This window comes from Nerophis ophidion, linkage group LG22, assembly GCF_033978795.1.
Source record: "Nerophis ophidion isolate RoL-2023_Sa linkage group LG22, RoL_Noph_v1.0, whole genome shotgun sequence".
NCBI classification, from domain to species: domain Eukaryota; kingdom Metazoa; phylum Chordata; class Actinopteri; order Syngnathiformes; family Syngnathidae; genus Nerophis; species Nerophis ophidion.
Window position 1 is genome coordinate 25,991,266 of NC_084632.1, and position 12,962 is coordinate 26,004,227.

Below are 12,962 nucleotides of genomic sequence, written 5' to 3' on the forward strand. Positions count from 1 at the left end.
TAGAGTTGTATTATTAAATAGAGTTCGGTGTCTAGCAGGACCGATAATCAGCATTTCCGTTTTTTTGGCGTTGAGTTGCAAAAAGTTAGCGGACATCCATTGTTTAATTTCATTAAGACACGCCTCCAGCTGACTACAATCCGGCGTGTTGGTCAGCTTTAGGGGCATGTAGAGTTGGGTGTCATCAGCATAACAGTGAAAGCTAATACCGTATTTGCGTATGATGTCACCTAGCGGCAGCATGTAGATGCTGAAGAGTGCAGGGCCAAGGACCGAACCCTGGGGAACTCCACACGTTACCTTAACGTAGTCCGAGGTCACATTGTTATGGGAGACACACTGCATCCTATCAGTAAGATAAGAGTTAAACCAAGACATGGCTAAGTCTGACATACCAATTCGTGTTTTGATACGTTCTAATAAAATATTATGATCGACGGTATCGAAAGCAGCGCTAAGATCGAGGAGCAGCAACATAGATGACGCATCAGAATCCATCGTTAGCAATAGATCATTAGTCATTTTTGCGAGGGCTGTCTCCGTGGAGTGATTTGCCCTGAAACCGGATTGAAAGGTTTCACATAGATTGTTAGACGCTAAGTGTTCATTTAACTGCTCCGCAACAATTTTTTCAAGGATTTTTGAAATAAAGGGAAGGTGAGACACCGGTCGGTAATTTACCATGAGGTCAGGATCGAGGTTAGGTCTTTTAAGAAGAGGATGAATAACCGCTTTTTTGAATGCTAGGGGAACAGTGCCCGAGGAGAGTGATAAGTTTATAATATTTAGCACTGATGGACCTAATAATACAAAGAGCTCCTTGATCAGTTTCCCAGGAAGAGGGTCAAGTAAACATGTTGTCTGTTTTATTCCATTTACACGTTGTAACAATTCCTCTAATGTTATTTCCTCAAAACGAGAGAAAGTATTTTGGAGGGCAGTATCCGCCGTATATACAATCGTGTCAGTGTTAATAGAACCCCGTTGTAGCTGGGACGCATTGTCTTTAATCTCCTTTCTAATGACTTCAATTTTCTTACTAAAGAATTGCATAAAGTCATCAGCTGAGTGGGTTGAGCTACTGGAAGGAGTCCCTTGTTGGGTTAGCGATGCTACCGTACTAAACAAAAATTTAGGATCGTTTTTATTACGGTGGATGAGATTTGAGTAATATTTAGCTTTAGCTAAGGTAAGCATGCGTTTATAAGTTATTAAACCATCACTCCATGCTTTATGGTGCACCTCAAGTTTAGTCGTGCGCCATTTGCGTTCCAGCTTTCTACATAATAATTTCTGAGCTCTAGTTTCTTCTGTAAACCACGGGGTGCGCTTTTTTGGAGCCTTTTTTAACTTTAGCGGTGCTATGTTATCAATGGTTTCGCGCAGGGCGTCGTTAAAGTTGTTAGTGAGGTTATCAATATAGCCCACATACTTTGGGAATGGTGCCATTACCGAGGGCAGTAGGTCAGCAAGAGTTGTCGTTGTGGCTGTATTAATGTTGCGGCTGCTATAGCAGTTATTATTATTATTAGTTTGACGAACATGCGTCTGAACCTCGAATTTTATAAGGTAATGATCAGACAATACTTTAGTATACGGGAGTATCGTAACTTTGGAAACGGTGATGCCCCTGACAAGCACTAGGTCTATCGTATTACCGTTGCGATGCGTGGGTTCATTTATTATTTGTGTGAGACCACAGCTATCAATTACAGTCTGGAGCGCTACGCACGGTGGGTCCGATGGGGTATTCATGTGGATATTAAAGTCCCCCATTATGATTATATTATCGGCGTGTGTCACTAGATCAGCAACAAACTCTGAGAATTCATTAATAAAGTCCGAATAGGGCCCTGGGGGGCGGTAGATAACAGCCAGGTGTAGAGGCAGCGGTGTGACAGACCTCATAGTAAGCACCTCAAACGATTTATATTTATTATTTATGTTAGGACTATGGTTAAAGTTTTCGTTGTATATTAGTGCAACCCCCCCACCCCTTTTGAGCGGACGGGCAATATGCGCATGTGTAAAGTTAGGAGGACATGCCTCATTTAGCGCAAAAAAGTCGTTTGGTTTAAGCCAGGTTTCGCTGAGACCGATGACGTTAAGATTGTTGTCTCTGATAATATCATTAACTAATAACCTATATTATAGGTAGTGGGCTGTTATATGACAGTTAATTAAACATAACTCCTACACCACACATGAAAAATGGCTAATAATGCCTGATATAATGCATCAATGGGAGTTTTACTCGAAACATATGCTTTTTTAAATCTTGCAAATGCAAAAAGTAGTTTTTTACTCAATATGACTATAATAGTCTTACAATCCTGAGATAATGCGAAAAATTAATAAAAATGTATTCAAACATAACTTCTAAACAACACACGCAAAATGGCTGATAATGCCTACAGATATGTATATTTGTTAGTTGTACTAGAAAAATGATCTTTTGTGAGGTTCACAAAGACACATGTTAGTTTTTTTATTCAATATAACAGTACTAAATATGAAAGGTTTATAATCTTAACTCCAAAACCAAACATAAAATTTGTCTTAAAAAGCCTGTAATATTGAATTTATGTGAGTTTTACCAGAATCAGGTATTTTGGAAAGGTTCACAAACACAAAAATCAGGTTTTATTGGCCTCATATTAGTCAAACTCAAAATGTCAGTTTTGTAAACATAACTCCAAAAATACACATGCAAAATGTCTAATAATGCCTGAAGAAATGCATCTTTGAGAGTTTTCCTGAAAAAAAAAACATTTGGTAGGGTTTGCAAAAACAAAAAGTATTTTTTTACCTAATTTGACAGTAATGTACTTAGAATCCTGAGATAATGCGAAAAAAGCAATAAAAATGGATTCCAACATAACTCCTAATCCAAAATGTCTAAAACTGCCTGTGATATTGAATACATTTGAGTTTTACTAGATACAGTTGTTTATCTATGGTTTGCAAATACACAAATGAGGTATTACTCAATCTGACTGTATGCTGTAACACTCAATATGACAGTTATTTAAACATAACTCCTACACCACACATGAAAAATGGCTAATAATGCCTGAAATAATGCATCTATGGGAGTTTTACTCGAAACATATGTTTTTTTAAATCTTGCAAATGCAAAAAGTAGTTTTTTACTCAATATGACTATAATAGTCTTACAATCCTGAGATAATGCGAAAAATTAATAAAAATGTATTCAAACATAACTTCTAAACAAAACATGCAAAATGGCTAATAAGGCCTACAGATATATATTTTTTTTGTTGTACTAGAAAAAATATCTTTTGTGAGGTTCACAAAGACACAAGTTAGTTTTTTTTATTCAATATAACAGTGCAACTGCCATATTAAATATGAAAGGTTTATAATCATAACTCCAAAACCAAACATGAAATTTGTCTAAAAATGCCTGCAATATTGAATTTATGTGAGTTTTACCGGAATCAGGTATTTTGAAAAAGGTTCACAAAAACGAAAATCAGGTTTCACTGGCCTCATATTGGTCAAACTCAAAATGTCAGTTTTTAAACATAACTCCTAAAATACACATGCAAAATGTCTAATAATGCCTGAAGAAATGCATCTTTGAGAGTTTTCCAGATAAAAAAAATTGGTAGGGTTTGCAAAAACAAAAAGTAATTTTTTACTTAATTTGACAGTAATGTACTTAGAATCCTGAGATAATGCGAAAAAAGCAATAAAAACGTATTCCAACATAATTCCTAATCCAAACGTGCAAAATGTCTAAAAATGCCTGTGATATTGAATACATGTGAGTTTTACTAGATACAGTTTTTTTTCTATGGTTTGCAAATACACAAATGAGGTTTTACTCAATATGACTGTATACTGTAACACTCAATATGACAGTTATTTAAACATAACTCCTACACCACACATGAAAAATGGCTAATAATGCCTGATATAATGCATCTATGGGAGTTTTACTCGAAACATGTGCTTTTTTACATCTTGCAAATGCAAAAATTTGTTTTTTTACTCAATATGACTATAATGTTCGTAGAATCCTGAGATAATGCGAACAAAGCAATAAAAATGTATTCAAACATAACTTCTAAACAACACAATGCAAAATGGCTAATAATGCCTAGAGATATGTATTTTTGTTAGTTGTACTAGAAAAATGATTTTTTGTGAGGTTCAAAAAGACACAAGTTAGTTTTTTTATTCAATATAACAGTATAAATGTCATACTAAATATGAAAGGTTTATAATCATAACTCCAAAACCAAACTTGAAATTCGTCTAAAAAAGCCTGTAATATTGAATTATGTGAGTTTTACCGGAATCGGGTATTTTGGAAAGGTCCACAAATATAAAAAAATCAGATTTCCAAGCCTCATATTGGTCGAACACAAAAGGTCAGTTTTTGAAACATAACTCCAAAAATATACAAGCAAAACGTCTAATAATGCCTGAAGAAATGCATCTTTGAGAGTTTTCCTGAAAAAAAACATTTGGTAGGGTTTACAAAAACAAAAAGTAATTTTTTACTCAATTTGACAGTAATGTACTTTGAATCCTGAGATAATTCGAAAAAAGCAAAAAAATGAATTCCAACATAAATCCTAATCCAAAAGTGCTAAATGTCTAAAAATGCCTGTGATATTGAATACATGTGAATTTTACTAGATACAGTTGTTTTTCTATGGTTTGCAAATACAAAAATGAGGTTTTACTCAATAATACTGTATACTGTAACACTCAATATGACAGTTATTTAAACATAACTCCTACACCACACAAGAAAAATGGTTAATAATGCCTGAAATAATGCATCTTTGGGAGTATTACTCGAAACATATGCTTTTTTAAATCTTGCTAATGCAAAAGTAGTTTTTTACTCAATAAGACTATAATGTTCTTAGAGTCCTGAGATAGTGCGAAAAAAGCAATAAAAATGTATTCCAACATAATTCCTAGTCCAAACGTGCTAAATTTCTAAAAATGCCTGTGATATTGAATACATGTGAGTTTTACTAGATACAGTTGTTATATGGTTTTCAAATACACAAATGAGGTTTTACTCAATATGACTGTATACTGTAACACTCAATATGACAGTTATTTAAACATATCTCCTACACCACACATGCAAAATGGCTAATAATTCCTGAAATAATGCATCTTTGGGAGTTTTACTCGAAACATATACTTTTTTACATCTTGCAAAGGCAAAACATATTTTTTTTACTCAATATGACAATAATGTTCTTAGAATCCTGAGATAATGTGAAAAAAAGCAATAAAAATGTATTCAAAAATAATTTCTAAACAACAGGTTTTTTTTAGACATTTTGCACATTTGGATTAGGAATTATGTTGGAATATATTTTTATTACTTTTTTCGCATTATCTCAGGATTCTAAGTAAATTACTGTCAAATTTGGTAAAAAAAAAAAATTTTGTTTTTGCAAACCTTACCAAATGTTTTTTTTTTTCCAGTTAAACTCTCAAAGATACATTTTTTTAGGTTTAATTTTAAACATTTTGCTTTTCTACTTTTTTCAGTTATGTTTCAAAAACTGTCATTTTGATTGTGACCAATATGAGGCCAGTAAAAAATAAATGTTCCATTTGTGAACCTTTCCAAAATACTTGATTCAGCTAAAACTGACATACATTCAATATTACAGACTTTTTTTAGAAAAATGTCACGTTTGGTTTTGGAGTTATGATTATAAACCTTTCATATTTAGTATGACAGTTATAGTGGTATATAGAATAAAAAAACTAACTTGTGCCTTTGCAAACCTTACAAAATATCATTTTTCTAGTACAACTAGCAAAAATACATATCTCTAGGCATTATTAGCCATTTTGCATGTGTTGTTTAGAAGTTATATTTGAATACATTTTTATTGCTTTTTTCGCATTATCTCAGGATTCTAAGAACATTATATTCATATTGAGTAAAAAAACTACTTTTTGCATTTGCAAGATGTAAAAAAGCATATGTTTCGAGTAAAACTCCCAAAGATGCATTATTTCAGGCATTATTAGCCATTTTTCATGTGTGGTGTAGGAGTTGTTTAAATAACTGTCATATTGAGTGTTACAGTATGCAGTCATATTGAGTAAAACAAAATTTTTGTTTTTGCAAACCATAGAAACACAACTGTATCTAGTTAAACTTACATGTATTCAATATCAGATTTATTTTTAGACATTTTGCACATTTGGATTAGGAATTATGTTGGAATACATTTTTATTGCTTTTTTCGCATTATCTCAGGATTCTAAATACATTACTGTCAAATTTAGTAAAAAATTACTTTTTGATTTTGCAAACCTTACCAAATACTTTTTTTCCCAGTAAAACTCTCAAAGATTCATTTTTTTCGTCGTTACTAGTCATTTTCCATTTCTACTTTTGGAGTTATGTTTCAAAAACTGTCATTTTCAGTGTGACCAATATGAGGCCAGGAAAACCTAATTTTTGTACTTGTGAACCTTTCCAAAATACCTGATTCTGGTAAAACTCACACAAATACAATATAACAGGATTTTTTAGACACATTTCCCCTTTCGTTTTTGGAGTTATGTTTATAAACCTTTCATATTTAGTATGACAGTTATACTATTATATTGAATAAAAAACTAACTTTTGTCTTTGCAAACCTTACAAAAGTTCATTTTTCTAGTACAACTACCAAAAAAAGCATATGTTTCAGGTAAAACTCCCAAAGATAAATTATTTCAGGCATTATTAGCCATTTTTCATGTGTGGTGTAGGAGTTATGGTTAAATAACTGTCATATTGACTGTTACAGTATACAGTCATATTGAGTAAAACCTAAATTTTGTATTTGCAAACCATAGAAAAACAACTGTATCTAGTAAAACTCACATGTATTCAATATCACAGGAATTTTTAGACATTTTGCACGTTTGGATTAGGAATTAGGTTGGAATACATTTTTATTACTTTTTTCGCATTATCTCAGGATTCCAAGTACATTACTGTCAAATTTAGTAAAAAAATATATTTTTGTTTTTGCAAACCTTACCAAATGTTTTTTTTTTTTCAGGAAAACTCTCAAAGATACATTTCTTCAGGCATTATGGGACATTTTGCATTTCTACTTTTGGAGTTATGTTTCAAAATTGTCATTTTGAGTTTGACCAATATGAGGCCAGTAAAATTTATATTCTGTATTCATGAACCTTTCCAAAATACATGATTCTGGTAAAACTCACATAATTTCGATGTTAGAGGCTTTTTTAGAGAAATTTCATGTTTGGTTTTGGAGTTACGATCATGAAGATTTCATATTTAGTATGACAGTTATACTGTTATATTGAATAAAAAAACAACTTGGGTCTTTGCAAACCTTACAAAATATATTTTTCTTTTACAACCAATGAAAATACATATCTGTAGGCATTATTAGCCATTCTGCATGTGTTGTTTAGAAGTTATGTTTGAATACATTTTTATTGCTTTTTTCGCATTATCTCAGGATTCTAAGAACATTATAGTCATAATGAGTAAAAAAAACTACTTTTTGCATTTATAAGATTTAAAAAAGCATATATTCCGAGTAAAACTCGCAAAGATGCATTATTTCAGGCATTATAAGCCATGTTTCATGTGTGGTGTAGGAGTTATGTTTAAATAACTGTTATATTGAGTTTTACAGTATACAGTCATATTGAGTAAAACCTAAATGTTGTATTTGCAAACCAAAGAAAAACAACTGTATCTAGTAAAACTCACATTTATTCAATATCACAGGCATTTTTAGACATTTTGCACGTTTGGATTAGGAATTATTTTGGAATATATTTTTATTGCTTTTTTTGGCATTATCACAGGATTCTTAGTACATTACTGTCAAATTTAGTAAAACATTACTTTTTGTTTTTGCAAACCTTACCAAATGTTTTTTTTTTTTCCAGGAAAACACTCAAAGATAAATTTCTTCAGGCATTATTAGCCATTTTTCATGTGTGGTGTAGGAGTTATGTTTAAATAATTGTCATATTGAGTGTTACAGTATACAGTCATATTGAGTAAAACCTAAATTTTGTATTTGCAAACCATAGAAAAACAACTGTATCTAGTGAATTTCACATTTATTCAATATCACAGGCATTTTTAGACATTTTGTACCTTTGGATTAGGAATTATGTTGGAATACATTTTTATTCTAAGCACATTACTGTCAAACTGAGTAGAACAATTACTTTTGTTTTTGCAAACCTTACCAAATGTTTTGATTTTCAGGAAAACTCTCAAAGATACATTTATTCAGGCATTATTAGACATGTTGCATGTATATTTTTGGAGTTATGTTTCGAAAACTGTCATTTTGAGTGTGACCAATGTGAGGCCAGTAAAATCTAATTTTTGTATTTGTGATTCTTTCCAAAATACCTGATTCAAAATACAGTCATATTGAGTGAAACCTAAATGTTGTATTTGCAAACCATGGAAAAACAACTGTATCTAGTAAAACTCACATTTATTCAATATCACAGGCATTTTTAGACATTTTGCACGTTTGGATTAGGAATTATGTTGGAATCTACTTTTATTGCTTTTTTTGCATTATCTCAGGATTCTAAGTACATTACTGTCAAATTTAGTAAAAAATTACTTTTTGTTTTTGCAAACCCTACCAAATGTTTTTATTCCCAGGAAAACTCTCAAAGATACATTTCTTCAGGCATTATTTGACATTTTGCATTTCTACTTTTGGAGTTATGTTTCGAAATTGGCATTTTGAGTTTGACCAATATGAGGCCAGTAAAACCTAATTTTTGTATTTGTGAACCTTTCCAAAATACCTGATTCTGCTAAAACTCACATAAATTCAATACTACAGGCTTTTTTAGACAGCTTTTATGCTTGGTTTTGGAGTTATGATTATAAACCTTTCATATTTAGTATGACAGTTTTACTGTTATATTGAATAAAAAACTAATTTGTGTCTTTGCAAATCTTACAAAATATCATTTTTCTAGTACAACTTACGAAAATACATATCTCTAGGCATTATTAGCCATTTTGCATGTGTTGTTTAGAAGTTATGTTTGAATACATTTGTATTGCTTTTTTCGCATTATCTCAGGATTCTAAGAACATTATAGTTATAATGAGTAAAAAAACTACTTTTTGCATTTATAAGATTTAAAAAAGCATATATTCCGAGTAAAACTCGCAAAGATGCATTATTTCAGGCATTATTAGTCATTTTTCGTGTGGGGTGTCGGAGTTAGGTTTAAATAACTGTCATATTGAGTGTTACAGTATACAGTCATATTGAGTAAAACCTCATTTTTATATTTGCAAACCATAGAAAAACAACTGTATCTAGTAAAACTCACATTTATTCAAGATCACAGGCATTTTTAGGCATTTTGCAAGTTTGGATTAGGAATTATGTTGGAATCCATTTGTATTGCTTTTTTTTGCATTATCTCAGGATTCTAAGTACATTACGGTCAGATTTAGTAAAACATTACTTTTTGTTTTTGCAAACCTTACCAAATGTTTTTTTCCAGGAAAACTCTCAGGGATACATTTCTTCAGGCATTATTAGACATTTTGCATTTCTACTTTTAGAGTTATGTTTCAAAATTGTCATTTTGAGAGTGACCAATATAAGGCCAGTAAAACCTAATTTTTGTTTTTGTGAACCTTTCCAAAATACCTGATTCTTCTGAAACTCCCATAAAGTCAATACTACAGGCTTTTTAAGACAGATTTCATGTTTGGTTTTGGAGTTATGAATATAAACCTTTCATATTTAGTATGACAGTTATACTGTTATATTGAATAAAAAAACTAATGTGTTTCTTTGCAAACCTTACAAAAGATAATTTTTCTAGTACAACTAACGAAAATACATATCTCTAGGCATTATTAGCCCTTTTGCATGTGCTGTTTAGAAGTAATGTTTGAATACATATTATTTTCTGTTTTCTCAAATTACTTTCAATTTCATGTAAAATTACAGTAATTATTTTTAATTAAATATATAGCTTGTTATATAAAAGTATTAGTCCATACTAACAATCTAACAGTTTTATATGTAATTTTAAGGTAAATCAATTTTTTTTAAGATTTATGTGTATTTTCACATTCAAAATGAAAAATATATGTAGCCTCTTATAAAAGGCTTATGCTCAAACTTTAATATGACATACATGAGTTACTGCAAGACATGCTTAATCAACAGCCATACAGATCACACTGACGGTGGCCGTACAAACAACTTTTACAATGTTACAAATATGCGTCACACTGTGGAGCCACATCAAACAAGAATGACAAACACATTTCAGGAGAACATCGTCACCGTAACACAACATTAACACAACAGAAACCATACGTAGAATTCCATGTGCTACGATATACACCCCCGCCACCTAACCCCGCCCACCTCAACCAATGCACGGAGGGGTGCGGTGATATTTTGGGGCACGGGGATCGGTGGTAGCGGGGTTCTAGCCCGGAACAGTCAGCGCTGCATGGGCTTCTGGGTATTTGTTATGTTGTGTTTATGTTTTATTACACTGAGGATGTTTTCCTGAAATGTGTTTATCATTCTTGTTCGATGTGGGTTCACAGTGTGGTGCATATTTGTAACAGTGTTAAAGATGTTTGTACAGCAACCGTCAGTGTGACCTGTGTGGCTGTTGACTAAGTAAATCATGCAGTCGCTTTTCATATGCTCAACAAAACCGTGCACATAACATGCCTCAATTAGCACGCTGATTATTTGGTGAATGGGCGTACAAAAAAAACAACCACAATACTTCGTGTCATATTCGCCCAGCCAAACTTTGAGTCAACCCTACATGAGGGTCAGTGAAATTCTCGAGGTGAAATGGTAGGAATGGTAACTATGTTGCTAGGGTGGGATAGCCATTCATGCAAGGTTAACCCACTTTGTATCAATTTCCTGCATCCAGTGGCCCCTGATCCTAACAATGGTAGTTTTCTGTGGAACCGCCAGCATTGTCACTTCACTAAAGGTGGTTGATCGTAATAATTTGGAAAAACTCTGAAGAATAAAGATATTTTCCTGCAGAACTTTTTGCATCGTCACTTTATTAAAGGTGGTTGATCTTAATAATTTAGTAAAAATCTGTAAAATTACGATATTCCTCCCCAAAACGTTTCATGAAAATTTCTGTAAATATAATGGTTTTGATCATTATTTATTTACAATGTTTTACTTTAATTTTATGGTTTTTGTTTGGCAGCCGTAGCTGCCAGTAAATGACCGTTTTTTTTACAGAATTTATTTTTACAGTGTTTGCAAAGATACAATTTTGTTTTTTTTTTATTCAATATAACAGTATAACTGTCATACTAAATATGAAAGGTTCATAAACATAACTCCAAATCCAAACATGAAATCTGTCTAAAAAAGCCTGTAATATTGACTTTATGTGAGTTTTACCTGAATTAGGTATTTTGTAAAGGTTCACAAATACAAACATTTGGTTTTACTGGCCTCACATTGGTTACAATGAATACGTTTTTGAACCATATCTCCAAAAATACACATGCATGATTACAAAAAAATGCCTTTAGTGAGTTTTACTGGAAAAAAACATTCTGTATGGTTTGCAAAAACAAAAAGAAATGTTTTATCTAATTTGACAGTAATGTACTTAAAATCCTGAGATAATGCAAAAAGAGCAATAAAAATGTATTCTCTGGGTTATACTTGTATAGCGCTTTTCTACCTTCAAGGTACTCAAAGCACTTTGACACTACTTCCACATTTACCCATTCACACACACATTTACACACTGGTGGAGGGAGCTGCCATGCAAGGCGCTAACCAGCACCTATCAGGAGCAAGGGTGAAATGTCTTGCTCAGGACACAACGAACGTGACGAGGTTGGTACTAGGTGGGGATTGAACCAGCGTCCCTCGGGTTGCGCACGGCCACTCTTTTCCACTGCGCCACGCCGTCTCTATTCCAACATAATTCCTAATCTAAATGTGCAAAAAGTCTAAAAATGGCTGTGATATTAAATAAATGTGAGTTTTATCAGATACAGTTGTTTTTCTATGGTTTGCATATACAAAATTCAGGTTTTACTCAATATGAATGTATACTATAACACTCAATATGACAGTTATTTAAACACAACTCCTACACCACACATGAAAAATGGCCTTTAATGCCTGAAATAATCTATCTTTGGGAGTTTTACTCGGAACATATGCTTTTTTAAATCTTGCAAATGCAAAAAGTAGTTTTTTAATCAATATGACTATAACGTTCTTCGAATCCTGAGATAATGCGAAAAGAGCAAAAAAAATATATTTTGTAAGGTTTGCAAAGACACAAGTTAGTTTTTTATTTAATATAACAGTATAACTGCCATACTAAATATGAAAGGTTAATAATCATAACTCCAAAACCAAACATGAAATTTCTCTAAAAAAGCCAGTAATATTGAATTTATGTGAGTTTTAGCAGATTCAGGTATTTTGGAAAGGTTCACAAATACAGAAATTAGGTTTTACTGGCCTCATATTGGTCACACTCAAAATTACAATTTTGAAACTTAACTCCAAAAGTAGAAATGCAAAATGTTTAATAATGCCTGAAGAAATGTATATTTGAGAGTTTTCCTGGGGAAAAAAAACATTTGGTAAGGTTTGCAAAAACAAAAAGTATTTTTTTATAAAATTTGACAGTAATATACTTAGAAATCCTGAGATAATCTAAAAAATCAATACAAATGTATTCCAACATATTTCCTAATCCAAATGTGCAAAATCTCTAAAAATGCTTGTCATATTGAATAAATGTAAGTTTTACTAGATACAGTTGTTTTTCTATGGTTTGCAAATACAAAATTTAGGTTTTACTCAATATGACTGTATACTGTAACACTAAATATGACAGTTATTTAAACATAGCTCCTACACCACACATGAAAAATG